We start from the raw sequence: 17,966 nt of genomic DNA on the forward strand, positions 1-17,966 counted from the left end.
ATTCAAATGGAACAGCGAAACATTCAAGTAGGTAAAATGTAATTTGGCATGCATTAGAGGTCAAACAGTGGTAAGGCAATAGAAGAGATATATAGGAAATTCATTGAGGAAGAGAGTTAATTGGAGACTCAAACTACACCAATATTAAATGGAGAAGTCATTGTATCAAGGGCAGAGAGAGAGGAAGTCCTTAAGTACCTCAGACAAACGTCTTTGCTCAATGAGGAAGGATACCCAGTTCTATTGACTGAAGTGAATCATGTGGAGAATATTTCAGGAAAGGAGCTCAGGAAGTGATATAATACTATTGTATACAGAGTAGTAATGGAGGACAAAAAGCAATAGAACAACGAGTGGCCTTTTAAGAGATAGTATGGGCACAGCCTGGATATATTCGCAGGGGGGAAAAGGGTAATCAACCAAAATTAGAGCTCTCTGGATAATTTGATCTTGTGGGGTGAGGAATTGTGTATAGAGGAGAAAAAGTGTTCAGCTTGATATCACAAGGGAGATGCAGACTTCATAGTACAAACAGAGAGAAGTAGAAAAAATAATTAAGTAATTATAAGGAAGAATAGAAAATATAAAGAGTACAAAAGGTCTTCTATAAACACAAAAAGCGTGTAAGGGCTTTCATAGGACTGTGCAGTCAATTATGACCTAAAATATGTATGAATGCCAGAGGAAGTGGTGGAGGCTGGTACACTTGCAACATTTAAGAGGCATTTGGAAGGGTACATGAATAGGAAGGGTTTGGAGGGATATGGGCTGGGTACTGGCAGGTAGGACTAGATTGGGTTGGGATATCTGGTCGGCATGGACGGGTTGGACCGAAAGGTCCGTTTCCATGCTGTACATCTCTATGACTCTATGACTGAGGTTTAGCCAAAATGGTCTTTGTCAAAGTTTTTGTAAGGAACTTTGCCAGGATACTGGATTGAGTACTAAATAGAGGATCTGTTAGACAGGCTGCCAGTGAAGAGTCACACTGTTAGGATGAGGGTATGTCCTAGGTTGCCAAGAGGAAGTTAGTGTTATGATCCCCGAAAGGACCGTTAACACAAAAGAGAAATTCAAAATCCCTGTTATTCACAAAAGGAATTAAGCCACAAGATTCCAATGCTTAAACAAATAAAAGCCAAACACAGTAAACACTACTTCTAATCTTTGCTATCTAATCTTTCAACGGCTTAAGTTATTTACAATTTTAAAAATGTTAAAACTGAAATCCTCATTCAATTTGATTTCTCCCCCACAAAGTCATACAGCATGAATAGGCCCTCTGTCCAACTTGTTCATGCTGACCAAGTTTTCTAAACTGAACTAGTACCATTTGCCTGCATTTGGTCTACATCTGTCCAAACCTTTCCTATCCATGTACCTGTCCAAATGTAACTTAAAATGTTGTAATTGCACCCACTTCTATCACTTCCTCTGGCAGCTCATTCTGTACACATACCACCCTCTGCATGAAGACGTTGGCCCTCAGGCTCCTTTTAAATCTTTCTCCTCTCACCTTAAGCCTATGCCTTCCACTTTTGGACTCCCCGACCCTGGAGTAAGAACTTGGCTATTCACCTTATCTAAGCCCCTCATAATTTTATATACTTCTATAAGGTCACGTCTCAGTCTCCAACGCCCCAGGGGAAAAGGTCCCAGCCTATCCAGCCTCTCCTTATAACTCAAACCTTCCAGTCTGGTCAACATTGCTGTAAATCATTTTTGCATCCTTTCCAGTTTAATAAAATCCTTTGTATAGCAAGGCAACCAGAATTGTAAGCAGTACTCCAAATGCATCTGAGAACTCAATTCAGGATTAGGTGGGATACCATTGATTGCATAAATACAGAGGAACCTCAATTATCCGAACGACACTCTTGAATTTCTCTTTTGTTCAGATAATCGAATGTCGCCAAGTATCTTGACCATGTGATCTTGTTCAGATAATCTATGTTCGAATAATCAAGGTTCCTCCGTATATTAAAAGGAGACAGAGAAATATTTTAAAATCTATTAATGTATGTCTATATTGATTGCTAAGTCTTCAGTTCATTATTAACATTGGCGAATGCAATAATCCTGGAATAAATAATTATTCAATTAAAAATTAACTTCCAGTTATTAAACATGGCTACTTTATTCAATTCAAACACCATTTTTGGGAAGTGAGCAGAATCGCTCCTCCCAAAATTACATTCAAATTATACTAACCACCCACTGTATGCTCCCTTGCCATTGGCAACCTTTACAAACTTTGATCTTCCACCCATCCCAAATTCTGGTTCCTAACGTTCCGCAACCATCAGCACCATCTTTGCCCCATCCCAACCTCCACTCGTTATCCAATATTCTAGCTCTTCTGCATTATCAGCCTCTCTTCTGATCATCACAAACCTGTCAACCCTGTTAAGCTCTCTCCTCACCCATCAGCATCTCAACTAATCACCAGATTCCAGCTGTAGCAGGGGATGCCCATTAGGTGCCTGCACGTGGTGATAGTTAGACCTGAGGTCCAATATAATGGGCAGTTCAAGTTTATCCATTCAGGAATGGGGATCATTCTTGTGCACCTAGCTTTGATGTGTTTCAATTTCTAGGTCAATGCGAGTGCTAATTCACTGCTAATAATGTTGAGATGCATTTGTAGACTACATGAAAAGCCAGCTATCATTGGTACCTGTTAAGCTCAGGGGCAACCACAATCTCTGTAGACAAAATTTAAAGATTTTAAGATAAAGACCTGTCCACAAACAGAAAATGTAAATTTCCCTTCCAAAGAAAGAACTGAAATACCTACTGACAATTCTCCCAAAAATCTTTAGAGTTTTCCTCTACCACCTTCTGTAGTGAGTGACAAATAATTCTTGACTTCAACATCCAATGCAACGTAACCCACCATCTCTCCTCTTAGCTCATTACCCCAGGTTCTCTCTCAACCTCTCCCACAAAATGCACAGTTGATTACCTTGCCATATTACCTTGCCAATTTCCCCTATTTCCTTAGCTTCAATTATGGATCAGGTCATATTGCCAGGAATAGATATACTCACAACCACATCAATTACACACCATTCCGTGACAGCGAAGAGGGTTACCTTAAAATACAACAGGATCTGGACCAGATGGGCCAATGGGCTGAGAAGTGGCAGATGGAGTTAAATTCAGATAAATGTGAGTTGCTGCATTTTGGGAAAGCAAATCTTAGCAGGAATTATGTACTTAATGGTAAGGTCCTAGGGAGTGTTACTGAACAAAGAGACCTTGGGGGGGCAGGTTCATAGCTCCTTGAAAGTGGAGTCGCAAGTAGATAGGATAGTGAAGGCGGCGTTTAGTATGCTTTCCTTTATTGATCACAGTATTGAGTACAGGAGTTGGGAGGTCATGTTGTGGCTGTACAGGACATTGGTTGGGCCAGTGTGGGAATATTGTGTGCAATTCTGGTCTCCTTCCTATCGGAAAGATGTTGTGAAACTTGAAAGGGTTCAGAAAGGATTTACAAGGATGTTGCCAGGGATGGAGGATCTGAGCTACAGGGAGAGGCTGAACAGGCTGGGGCTGTTTTCCCTGCAGCGTTGGAGGCTGAGGGGTGACCTTATAGAGGTTTACAAAATCATAGATAGGATAAATAGGCAAAGTCCTTTCCCTGGGGTCAGGGAGTCCAGAACTAGAGGGCATAGGTTTAGGGTGAGAGGGGAAAGATATAAGAGAGACCTCAGGGGCAACTTTTTCACCCAGAGGATGGTACATGCATGGAATGAGCTGCCAGAGGTTGTGGTGAAGCTGGTACAATTGCAACATTTAAGAGGCAGTTGGATGGGTAAATGAATAGGAAGGTTTTGGAGGGATTTGGGCCGGGTGCTGGCAGGTGGGACTAGATTGGGTTGGGATATCTGGTCGGCATGGACGGGTTGGACTGAAGGGTCTATTTCCATGCTGTACATCTCTATGACTCTGTGACAAAGCAGCTTTGCTCACCAGTTCTACTGCCAATGGACACCACATTCACACAATGACATAAGGTGGCTACAATATGTAGATTCATAAATATTTATCTTGGAAAAATACTCAAGAGTTGCTGCAGCAGAACCTTCTCTGAATGTTCCATCATCAAAAACAAAAGATAAGACAAAAGCAGCATGGAAACACCTTTACCAGCAATTTCCCTGCAATGCCACTTCATAACTCTAACTCTGATATGTGTTACTTTTTGCTTATTCCTGTTCAATCCAGGTGTACATATTTTAATTTAATTTGTACAGACATGTTATAACACAATTCTGGAGCAGGTGGGACCTGACCTCAGCATCATGACTCAAAGCACTGCTACAAATCAAGGAGAAGAACTACACCATCTTTCCGGGACAACTCAATTATAATAAATGCAGCCTTGTCCATCTCACTTATGACAGATAATTATTTTGAATAAAACAGAATGGCAAGGGTCTAGAGAATGGTGGAAGAATTGAATCCAAATAGAATATAATCTGTGAAATACATGAAACATGTAAAACATTGGGAGCAAGTTACAAAATCCTCCCCTTCTAAAGTTATCAAATCGGATGGAAGGAGAAACTCAGAAATTTTGTTTTTTTTTATAAATTTCAAAGACGTATGCTAGCTAATCATTTCTATTTTAGCAATTAAATGCAAAACACTGTTGTCCACAATTCGGGTTCGGATAATATTTCAGTGAAAGATGGATCATGGTTCTATAAAACAAAAAAAAGTGCTTTCTACATATGAAATAGTAGAAATCAGAATTTAAAAAGCTATATAATTTCCAAGTACCTGAAGCCCAAGGCGGAAGCTCTACAGAGTCTACCATCTTCCCTCCCCGCCTCTTCCCAGAGTTCAACTTCAAATTGTCCACAATGAAACTGGAATTTGTTCCATGAATTTCCAGGATCAAGTCTTTTAACTAATCAGGTTCTTGAAAGCTATCCATTTTCTTTTGACCAATTATGAATTCTAAGTTATCTTCTATGGTCTGAAATTTTTCAGCTCAAATTTGAACTTCATTCTCAATTGCTGTACAGCAAATTAAATGGAAGATTAGGAACATCGTTGGTTTCTAATAGCTCTGTTTTCCCAGATCATAGGTATTCTGTGCAAATTCTTTTCTTCCTTCGACAAGCTGACTATGCACAGAATGCAACTGACTAGTGATCTTTTTCTGCAAGATTTCTCCTACATCTTTTTCTCAATCTCCAAGTGACACAAACCTTCTGGCCTCTTTACCCCTCGTGCTCTGCCACTAAACCAAGCACAAGCTTGAGGCCACATTCTGCATAAACTACTGACCATTTACTTTTGTAAGCACCCATGGACATATTTAAATTCAACCCAAAAGAGCCTGTTTTCGAGGCAACATGGTATACTTCAGGACACTCCAAACAGAAATAAGAACTATCTTACCTTAAAAAAATCCTTCTTGATTAAGCCCATACGAATAAGTTCTTTCTTCAATGGAGTTTATGACCCTTGCTCCAGACTTGCCAGCCCCACCATGAAAGCTCCTCATGTACCAACTGCTATTAGATTATTTATGCAGTTCCCAGATGGAAAGCAGCTATTTCTTTTATCGAGTGAAATATACACTGTACTCCCACAATTTGCAGCTAGTTATGATAGGAACTACTTTGAGTAGATTTGGTGTTACCAACCCTTCATCCAACAGAGATGTATGGGGGCTTATTAAGTGAAGGATTAACCACAACATGTCTTCAGAAAACAAAGCACATAATGGAGTGAAAACTAGGTATATCACGTGGATCTAAACTGTACAATTAACTAACAACCAAAGTAAAACTGACTAACACCTCCCAGAAAGTCATTTAAAATTATCAGGCAGGACTATTTCAAAGATCTCTAGTTAACGTTTCAGGCCATTTTGTGGCTTAAAAAACACACATCTTCTGGTTCCATTCCAGACTGAGGGATGGGTTATCCATTGTTTAAAATCTTTTCTCGCTTCTTGCATCATTAAATATACTTAGAAACTGCAATTACATTGAGCCAGTTTACCAGTTGCCTCAATCAAGTGTTTTCTTCTGATTTATATTTAATTTTTAATCTCAAACCTAAAAATTACATTCTGAAAACTAAAAATTGTATCTCCAGGACACAAGAATTGTGGAACCCAGATATTCACAGTAAGAAATTGCACACCTGTTGAAATCTTCCAATTCTTAAACTGGGATGAATGTTACATACTTGATCAAAAAAGTAGAGCAAAATAACTGACTAAATGCACTTTTTTTTAAAAATGAGACAAAAGGACAAATGAAGGCAGTGCTGTTTTATGTGGACTTTCAAAATGTGTTGGATAAATAGGGTAAGTGTAAAATCGAAGCCCATGGGAAAAAGGAATAGCAGCAAGAACATATAAAGGGCTGAGGCTCTTATGACACAATGGTAGCGTCTCTATCAAGGCTGTCAATAGTTCAGTTATCATTTTTCATATCTTGAATCAGTATTTGCTGATTCATTGTCTGAAAGACTGCAATTTAAATCTTTGGATGTCTCCAGTCCAGAAGACAGCAGATATTGAATTATTGAAAACATTCTAGTTATATTTATTTTTGATTAGTAACGTAATCAAGGAACCAAGACTATAGCCTAATACCAGAGATGTAGGGTAGTTTTTTTTGGGTTTTTTTACACAATTTATGAGGGGATTTAATAGGCCCCATAAAAATGGAGCGGGGAAGGAGTAGCACCAGAAATGGCAGAGTTTAGGATCTAATTGGATTACTTCTGTTCTTCCATGCAATTTTAATTTTCTTGGAAGAAAATAATAGACATGCTGCACAGCCTGTAAGAATGTATTTCTAAACCAATGAATATTCAAAAAATCCAGTCAATTGTGCATGTTACAGTTTACGGTCATCTGCCAATGACGGATGGTAGTTTCTCACTACAGGAATGTACGTAATAGTTACAGATTTATGCATAGTTTTCCTTGTACTACAAATTTTAGGTATTTGGCTTGTGGGTTAAGTAAATAAATAGTTAACTGCTGGATTGTGTTTTCATAGAGATGATTACATTAATGGAACAAGTTGGGTATAAATGAAAATGTAACGTGCTAGGGAGAGATAATATGTTTATGAAACGAGACATTTAGAGGCAAAAGGTGGAAAGTTAGAACTATCCAACATTATTAAATTGAATATAGAACAGTTTAAATTGATTCTGTGGAATGTAGTTTAACAATGAGACTTTTCCGCATATTATTAATCACGTCCCTTAAATGCTGATTGCAATGAAGTTAACAAATAGTTTATATTCCAAATTGATTGCATGCCTTAAATTTTGTAGTTCAAGACGTAGCTATTGATTGCACATTGATAGTCTTTGACATAACTGTGAATGGCACATTGATCACATCAATTGCTATCAACGGTGCATGTTGACTACTTTTACCAAATATAGACGAGGAAATCATGGACACGAAAGTTCGGGGGGGGGAGAAAAGGTTCTCCAAAAAAGGTTCCACACGCAGATGAGGAGGATGAGGATGAGGATGAGGATGATGAGGGAGGAGGATGATGAGGGAGGAGGAGGTGGAGGGAGGAGGATGGGGAGGAGGAGGAAGTTATGCGTGAGAAGAAAAACAGTCAGGCTATACCAGACCAAAAGTTGTAGCGATCTGTGTCCAAGCTGCTCCGGAGTGCAAAGAGCCTCAATACCCTTGTAAATTATCGTTTGGTTGTGAAATACTACTTTATTACTTAATAAATCCTCTTAATTTGTTACACTGTCAACCTTTCGTCTCGTCATGAGTTCGACTACAGGTTCAAGTAATTTACAGAATTTTAACTGCATAATGAATTCATTTTTAAAGTAGACACAAACCAGTTAATCACACAGAGTACCATGAAAGCATTAGTCTGTGTTCATTACAAATCCAAAGAAATAAATTAGCATAAAACTAAACCTGTGCCTCTTGCAACCCACCACACAGAAGCCATTTAAGTGATACAATTTACTTTTGCAATACACACATAATTCTTTAATGACTGCATTTAAAGAACATATGAACTGACGGCTTAAGCCATTTGTCTTCACAGGCCACTAGAGTTCAAGTCTAGCTTCTATTTATTATATAAATATCAAGCTATTAATACTAACAAAATTGTAAAATGAAAAAGCCTATGATAAAATGATAAAAGTGGTACAACAACTTTTGTGGAGTGATCGAGAACAAGGGATGCAACTTCAAATTAGAACCAGGCTACTCAAATTAAATCAGGAAACAGCTTTCCTCAAAGAAAAGAGTTAGTCTGGAACACTCCTCCAAAAGTATTAAAAAGAAAGATTTTTAATGGGTAATTGCATCAATTCATAAAAATCAACAACAGGTAAATGAAATTTAAAAAGTCCAATATGCTATTAAGAGTGAAACAGAATCAACAGGTTGATTCAAGTCCTCCGAGGAGCTCTGATATAGGAAGCATCTCCCTATGGAGCATTAACAGTAGACCCTGGAATTCTTCATGCCAACATGACTACAACAGGATTAACAGCAAGAAAAATAGATTGTTCCACTATAACGCACATTTCATCAGCGCAAATTGGATAAAATGTGATTGATGAACTGTGGACACTGCTTGGATAATGTGAACTTTCTACAGAATGGGTATAGTGACTTTTGATAGTAATCCTCTACAGCAGTTTTCCATAGCATTGCTTTCTATAGTGTGAGGTTGCAAAGGAACACAACTGCCACATTATAGCAGAACAACCTGTAATGAGCAAATCAGTTAGAGATCCACAGACCACAACTGTAGTTTGAAAACCGCTTGTAGACGAGAAAATAATCACACAATGCGGTTCACATGTTTTAGCGATGCAAGTTGCAATTTCGTCACCACAGCACCAATTTCTAACAAGGCACACAAACAGGTAACAGCCTCCCAACTATCTGCAAATAAACTACATCAGAATGTACATATCGCAGAAAATAGCCTAGAAACAAGACTTAAATCATCTTAACCTTCTCTTTGATAGCTTTCGAGAGCTAACAGTCACACTGTAGATTTCCTCCTTCAAATACTTATTCAACTACCTTTTTAAAGGTTAGTCCTGTTATAATCCCAGCTCAATGCCCAAAAGTGTTTTTTGTTAATTGTTTAATGTGGGTCACTGAATATATTCACAATAGATTGCCATTGAACTTTTAAGAAAAAGGTTCATTGAATGTAAAAGACAAAAAAAAAAGTCAGTATAAAACAGTCTTACAAATATCAGAAATAACGATTCAATTCTTTTACCCTCAACAATAACCTTACAAACACACAAACTTCCAAAGGGTCAGCTTAATTCTACTGAAAAGCTTATTGTTGTGTGAATAAACTTCTGCATTCAATTGATAAGAACTTCTTTAGTTAATGTCTCTAAGAAAAAGCTTAGTGAATAAAAAAAATTGCTAACACAGCTCTCATTTCTTAACATGAGCTCAAACTTTTCTTCCATCAATTAACCATTCTGGAGCTTTTCTCCTACTAACTTCTAAGCCACTCAAGACTTATTTTCACCTGCATGACTGTCATGAAGCATGGAAAATAGGGTTAGAAGTAGGCCATTTGAGCCGGCTCTGCTGTTCAATATGATCAATGGTTGATCATCCACTCAGTACCCTGATCCTGGTTCCTCTCCATAGCTTTTGATCCCTTTAGCCCCAACTGCTATATCTCATTCTTAGTTGAAAACATTTAATGTTTTAACCTCAAACACTTTCTGTGGCAGAAAATTCCACAGGCTCATCACTCTCTGGGTGAAGAAATTTCTCCACATCTCAGTCCCAAACGGCCTACCCCTTCTCCTTAGAAGGTGACCCAAGTTCTGGACACCCTGGTGACAGAGAACATGCCCCCTGCATTTAACCTGTCTAGCTCCATTAGAATTTATGGGTTTCGGTGTGATTTCCCTTCATTCTTCTAAATTCCGGTGAATATAGTCCTAAACAATCCAATCTTTCTTCATATGTCAATCCTACCATGCCAAACATCAGTCTGGTAAATCTTTGCTGCACTCCCTCTGTAGCCAGAACATTCTTCTGAGAAGGTCAAAACTGCACACAATGTTCCAGGTGGGGTCTCACCAAGGCCCTGTACCAAGACATCCCTGCTCCTGTATTTGAATCCTTTCAATGCAAAGGCCAAGATTAGCCTTCTTCAGCTGCATTCTCACTTTGAGCGACTCAATTCAAGGGCACCCAAGTCGCATTGCATCTCCTTTTTCCCAATTTATTTGTTTTTGCTATCAAAGTGGATAACCTCACATTTATCCTCATTATACATAATCTGTCAGTCATTCATTCGCCCACTCAACTTGTCCAAATCACACAGAAGCGTCTCTGCATTTTCCTCTCGGTACATGCTCCCACACAGCTTTGCGTCGTGTAAAGTTTGGAGCCAGCTAAACTGTACCACTGATGTTTCAGGTTCTTCTCTCTCAGAACGACCATTCACTCTGAAAGAAATCTGCATATGCATTAACTTTCTGGATAGTTCTTTTTCTCCTTAAAATGAAACTTGTTTTGTTTCTGCCTTCCGGTGTTACAGAAGACACTGCAGTTAGGCAATGGTCCAATATTTTTCCTCACTTGTACATTTGTTTTCTAAAGCACTGAACTATTCACCTCGGGATTTTTAAATGCTTCACTTAAAAGCGTGTAAAACAATTTTTGGAAAACGCGGCACCATGCACAGAAGTCAAAATGAAACTAAAATGGTCTTATTGAGTATAGCAATATAGAAATACAAAGCAAACTTGTAGCTTCAGGTGATAATACCCACTTTAGAACCCAAGAGTATTAAATATATTTCAACTGATGTTTCATAATATATTTGGATCATACCTTTCAGTTTAATTTTTTCATGTTGCTCTGATTCTTTTGTCAATTATTGTAAATCAGTGTTATTTATTGGATCCAAACCTTGAACAACGCTATCAAGTCATCCCATAACTGCCTCTGCTCTGTCGAGCGCAAACAGAGTTTCCCCAGTCTCTCAATGTAACCAAAGTCTGTCACTTCTGGTACAGTCTAACAATCCTGGTCTGCACACAGTCTCATTTAGTTTCAACATGCTTCCAAAAGCATGACTGCAGGATTCCATCATAAAATACTTTAGCTGGACTCAAGCACTGTTTTAAAAATAATTAATTGCCTCATTTTTATACACTGTATCGTTATCTCTAAAGTGAAGCTTATTATGTGCATCTATAGCAGCCTTCTCAATTTGTTGTTTAATCTTCAAAATATGTGTGAATATATATTCTCAAGTCTCTTATCTACAAGAAACTCAAATTAGTCTAAGTTGGTTCTCAATCCTACGACCAAAATTAATAGCTTCACACAAGATTTCATCTGTGCCCTTAAAACCTATTGCTACTGTATTCTTACAATTTATTATATTTACAAGTTTCATACCATCTACAACTCTGAAGTTATGCACTATCTACATCCAAGTCATTATTATTATTTTAATAAAGTGTGCAATGGCCCAGTGGCCAATCATTTCGCCAATGCCCTTGAATCACACGGACCTCAGATTTGCCCATGTGGTACTTTATCGAATGCTTTTTGGAAGTCCATTTTTTGAAATGTCAGCTACATTGCCTTCGACCACTGCATTCCATCATTTCAAACAGGTTAATTAATACAGTTAAGTACAATTTGTTTTAATAAGTCTGTGCTGCTTTCACTTTATAACCCATATCTTTCCAGGTGATATTTCCTTTTCCTGACCTCTCCATTCATATTAGATTGCCTGATCTGCAGTTTTCAAGCTTATACTCACTTCTTTGTGCACAGGCTTAAAGTTTAAGCAAAGCCTCATACTTTACCATCAGACATAACGAACCTGTGCATTCTCAAATGGCAATGCCTCGATCTATTACAGTTAATTTGCCAACTAATCAGCATTGTTTGCATATATAGCATAAATGTTGTTTTTTTCCCCTTAAAGTGGCATTCTCGCACATTGCCCTGATGAGTGCAAGATGAAAAGATTTTTTTTCATATTGTGATCACTAGTCTTCTCTCCCCCCACTGGTTAGTGACCTATGATAATCCACTGCAGTGTATTATGTCCTTTAATGTTACTTTCCTGTTTCTTAAAAACCAGTTAAGGATTCAGTCACTGCTTGAGCACAAATAAATTTAGGAATTTTCAAAGGATGAGCAGGAAAGTTTTCTAGATTCTACTCTAATATTCTTTCTTCAATCAACATCATCAAACAATAATTATCTGATCATTTAGTTTTTTTTTGAAGATCTTGCTGTGCACAAATTAATAACAGTGACTGCATTACAAAAGCAAACAATATGACAACTTATTTTATACCTCACTCTCAGGTAGACTGAACATCGTTCGACAAACATGGTTCCAGGAATCATCCCACAATACTTCAGCCAGACTCAACCAGAATTTTATAAATATATTAATTAGTATTAGCTCCCTTAGTTCTAATACTATACCTCTATTTGTAAAGTGAAGGATACCACATACAGCCTTTTCAATCTGTCCTTTAATCTTCAAGATTTGTGAATATGCATTCATAAGATCCTTTAGATCCATTTATAAGGCCTTTTCCTCAGTGACACGAATCACATTGCTTCTCAATAATTCCTTAATAATCACATTTTTAATCTCTTTCTTTGCTACAGTCATTGAACTTGTCATATGCTTTTTACCACATAAGACCATAAGACATAGGAGTGGAAGTAAGGCCATTCGGCCCATCGAGTCCACTCCGCCATTCAATCATGGCTGATGCGCATTTCAGCTCCACTTGCCAGCGTTCTCCCCGTACCAAATCCTGTTTGGTTGTTGGTTTGCTCATGAGCTGGCAGGTTGTCTTGGCAAGCAAACTAACAAACGCATCCATAACCAAAGCTATAAATTTTTGCAAAACCTTTACAAATCCTGTTTTTTCATCACCCTTAAGCTTAACTTAACAGCATACATAGCCTTTAAATTCAAATAATCAAAAATTCTAAAATTATCATTGCATTCATGACTTTGTTCCTTTCATATCTCTAAGGATGCTTTCCTCCAAATCTGGTCCTACACACACTGCATCCTAGCAAGGGCAGTCATGTTTGCAACCATTTAAGCTTCCTTTTTCTTCTTTATCCTTTCTTTTCCCTTCCCCCAATTGCCAGCTGTGGCTCAATCTGTAGCACTCTCACTGGAGTAAAGGGGTTGTGGTCTCAAGTTCCATTTAAGACATCTCAACATTTAAAAAAATTAGATGAGTACTTTAGTGCAATACTGAAAGAGGTCTGGTGGAAGGTCAGATAAAATTTCAAACCAAGGCTTGCCTGCTCCCTCAAGTGGTCAAAAAAGATTCCATTGCACAATATCAAAGAGAAGCAGAGGAATTATTCTCTATGCCCTGACCAATAATTATCCCTCAATCAACATGGCTAAACATTTGGTTGTCACCACATTTCAGGCAGTAAGTTATGCAATAAATACCAGCATTTTTGGACATCCCAATGTCAGGAAAAATATTGTATGAATCCAAGTCCCTTCTTAATGCTCCTACACTGTATCCTAAATCATTTTTCAATCTTAAAAAGAAAACAATTTTACTTCTGAATTTCCTATTCTGTACACTAAAATCAATCAAGGTAAAGAATGATCTCTCCTCCACTTCCCAGAGTTTGACATGAATGACTCTCCAATATCTTCCACATGATCAACATATGAGGCATGGATTTGGTAGCTACTGCTTCAAAGGATCTAACACAGCACTTCTGAAAAGAATTTCTCTCTCTCTTAGCAAACACCAAAGTTGCCCATGGAATTATTCTAGGTATCCTAATTGTTCCTCATTGTATAACTGTCCGTTAATGACATCACCCACAGGTACATGGCTACATTCCAGATTTGATCAAGGCTTTCATGGGAAGCAACCGTCATGAGCAAGACTAACACTTGTTCCCCACCCGGAGTTGCTCAAGGTGGTGGTGAACTGCCTTCCACATCTGGATTAGTGGTGCTGGAAGAGCACAGCAGTTCAGGCAGCATCCAACGAGCAGCGAAATCAACGTTTCGGGCAAAAGCCCTTAGCTTTTGCCCGAAACGTTGATTTCACTGCTCGTTGGATGCTGCCTGAACTGCTGTGCTCTTCCAGCACCACTAATCCAGTATTTGGTTTCCAGCATCTGCAGTCATTGTTTTTACCTTGCCTTCCACATCTGGTGGGGCAAATCAGTGCTGTTGTACCTTCATTTCTCAAACATATAATCATTACCATATTAACTGAATTGAGTCATATATGAAACATAACTTCTTCAGTATTAACTAAAGGTAATATTCTTGGCCCCACCATAATACTGGTTTTTTGTTACCACTGGTACTTTGTTTGACCCAGAACTGTGCAAATTCATTCAAACATCAAGATAGCATATTTTCACATCAAAGCCTGCCTCCATTCTACTGTAGTCCATTGCCAGTGAAGCTTTTGCCACTTCCTAATCCAATATTTTCAATGCTTCAATTAACAGCCTGCATAATTCTAGCACATCAAAATGCAATGTTCATTACCTGTTCTGCACTAAGTTCTGTTCAGGAATGACTTTTACCATCACAGAAGTTGAATAATTTATTGAAAACATAAAACCATGGAGAAAATGTGTTCTAAGTCCTCACAGACTTCACTCTGTCCTGCTACTAATATCACATACATATTCGTCATTTTTCCTGTTCACTATCTGCTGACTCTGGCCTTTCATGTCACATAATACCTCCTCCTACCCAGTGCTTCACGAATGATAGCATATCATCGTCGAAGTGGATCTTACCTCTTTTAATCTAAATCCCTAACTCTACTTTTGTCCTCAATTAAAACTCATCTCAAATCTCATTTGTTACATTTCAAGATTTTTTTGATTATGCTTCTCAGAAAGGATTACAAAAAAGCTATTTTTTTTCCTTAGAATGCAATGTATATTTCAGGTTTTAAGAGATCACAATGAAGGATTCTTAATCTGATGAATAGGAAGTAATTTTCTTCAGGCACGAAACAAAACATGGTTTGTTAGTGTGGATTGTCACAAAAACTCTAATCCCTACTTGAGTAATAAGATAGAAGGAAATAATGTTGCATCTGCTAGAAAAGATGCTATGTTTGGAAAGGCCAGAAAAAGCAGCTCTTGATCAGAATTCAGAGCAGTTAATTTAACAAGACAAGTTACTGAAGAGGGCAGTATAATGTTTTCATTATTTTTAAGTCACTGAATGAAAATTATTTGTATAGACTGAATATGGTGAATTTGATCATAGTCACTGCCCCAGATATCCATGTCAAGATGACATAAAACACTTCAAAGACTCATCCAAGGCAAAGGACAAATTATATCACGTGGTAGAATTCCACATTGCAATTGGACTCGGAGAAAATAAGCTGTTCTTGAATGTCCTGCTGAATTTATTGGCAACTACCTTTTTTTTTTTAAGTCCTTGTTATGATCACCACTCTGCAAATGAAAATACCTTTCATTATCTTAATGATCCCTCAAGGTCATTGCTCAAATCTTCTCTAGAAAAGAGAAAAGAAGTCAGCTTGTTCAATATTTCATCACAGGTATAAAGTCTCAGCTCTGGGACATTCTTGGAAAATATCTTTTGACCCTCTCCAGTACAGAGATAATAACTTTACAATATGGAGACCACAGCTGTTTATAATAATGTGCTCCAAACAAATTTTAATCTTGCTGCTTCTCAATTTTATCCCTTTAGAGAGCCATTTTATTTTAAAGTGGCATTATTAACCTACATTGCTGCTGTTACTGATTGAAGTCTCTGGAACCCTAAATCCTTCTCTCTTAGATACACATTTTCCAAGTATTAAATGACCTCCTTAATCATTTCCACCCCCCCTTCCCTCTTTGTGAAGTGTTACACTGAATCTCCTTTGAAATTAAGTAGCCAGCCTGCAAGTATATTATGATTGTTTACATTTTTGAAAGAATATGAAACAGTTAAAGCACGATCTTCCATTTTTGAAACCTGTGCTGACTACCCATTATATCAGTTTCTTGATGTTTTCTACTACATCTTTGAATAAAGATCCACTACTTTTCCTTCCTTTTCTTACAGAACTGGTCTATAATTTCTTAGACTTATTCTATGGATAATAGTAGCGATGCCAAAGAATGTTGTTCCAGACCCAGTTTTTCCCATGAGCTTAATAATGCCTCATTGCATGGCAAATGACGACATTAGAAAAAATGTGAGCATTTCACACCAGTAATCTTAGGGAATTATAAAATCCTGATATATTACTACTTTTTTACATTTTTATAATTCTTACACTTAAATGTGCAACTAACACTCTCAGCATAATGCAAGTATGGGGTAAAATACAGAAAGTGTGTCCAAACTTTAAAGCATCTATAAAATTGCTGTGGTGAATAGAAATTTCAGTCAGAAATGCTGTTTCTACAGGGACCCATTTTAAAAGCTGGCATAAACCCAAGTTTAAAAGCTACATACAAACTATGGCCTCCATCAGCCTGTTCATTGCTACAAATTTTCAACATGAGTTTCATATTGGGGAAAAAAGTTTTATTCCAAGGTAGGAGATTAGGTGTGCATACTTCTTCCTGAAGTTTGTGCTCAACATTTTACACTGCTTCGAACACACTAATTATGGGAAAACAACTCAAATTTTATCTGTTAACATGGTCAATACGATGATAAAAATATAATGGTAAATTTACGCCAGAATCTAAAAGTTTTGTACACTTCAAATTCACAAAAAAAAACAGACTTTAGTTTTACCATTTATTTGAATATAACACAGAACCAGCACAACTACGGATATCAACAAAAAACCAAAACTGTTAGCAAAAGTGAATGCAGTGGACCACATTTTATGACTGACCCTTACAATATGAAATCAAAACTAAGATCTAAACTTGAATCTACAGGACATATGCCTTATGTCACCTTAATAAAAAAAACTAAGCAGTTTATTGGAATTCTGGCCCATGCATTGTGTAATGTAGTCAGCACACCACAAACAGGAAAAGCAGCATAATTGGAATGACTTGCAGTCTAGCTCAAATGCAACAAGCAAAACGATGTCCTGTTACATTTTAACTAGATTTTGCTGGATGCGCACTGAAAAACAGATCCATACAATAATCTTTCGTGGAATTTATGAAAATGATATCCTTTATGTCAGTACTTGCAGTACAAGTGCATCAGTTGCATGTTGTGTCCTGACATCTCAAGAACAATGCAGCAAGTGCTTTATAATTCTGGCTCAAATTAAAATAATGTTCCTGTTTACCCACCAGACATCCAGAGAGGAGTTGAAAATGCAAACTGGAATCCAAATAAGCGTACAGCTTCCTGTATTATTGAGTGGTCAAATTAGCAGGTCAAAATCTTTACTGACAGTGATTGCAAAACATGGCTAAAGAGTCTCTTGACCGCGCAAGAATACTGGTTTTGTGAAATATCACTGCAAAGTCAAATAATAAAGAAAGCAATTGAATGCATCCTCCACGCATACTGTGTTACTCTGTATAAAACAAACTGTATGCCTAAATCCCCCCAAAAACTAACATTTTTAGGTATAACTGAGTAAATGTGTTATTAGATGACAGAGAATATCAAGTGAACATTACAGTTCTTCTCTTAATACTGCAAGGGATTTTTAATGCACACATGAACACAGAAGAGACCTTTATCGAATGTCTGATTCAAAGGATAGGACTTCTAACAATGTAGCATTCCCTCATGTTGGCCCAGATGTGTGTTCAAGTCCTGTAGTGGGGCACAGTTTCTACTTACAACTTTTTGACTTAAGAGATGACAGCATTACCAAGTTAAATCAAGCAAAATAAATTACAAAGACACATGGAGTCACAAAGAGAGGTTAGTTTATATATCCAAAAAGCTGAGGATTAACATGACTCATGAAGGAAGGCCCAACCC

The 17,966-nt window shown here is 37.6% G+C and overlaps 1 protein-coding gene across 1 annotated transcript in view; it reads right to left on the reverse strand.

The window, feature by feature from the left end:
- The window catches only part of cdk13 (cyclin dependent kinase 13), a 77,633-nt gene that overhangs the window by 7,325 nt on the left and 52,342 nt on the right, over positions 1 to 17,966 (reverse strand). The window lies entirely within an intron of this gene.

This window comes from Chiloscyllium punctatum, chromosome 5 (genome assembly GCF_047496795.1).
Source record: "Chiloscyllium punctatum isolate Juve2018m chromosome 5, sChiPun1.3, whole genome shotgun sequence".
Classification (NCBI taxonomy): Eukaryota; Metazoa; Chordata; class Chondrichthyes; order Orectolobiformes; family Hemiscylliidae; genus Chiloscyllium; species Chiloscyllium punctatum.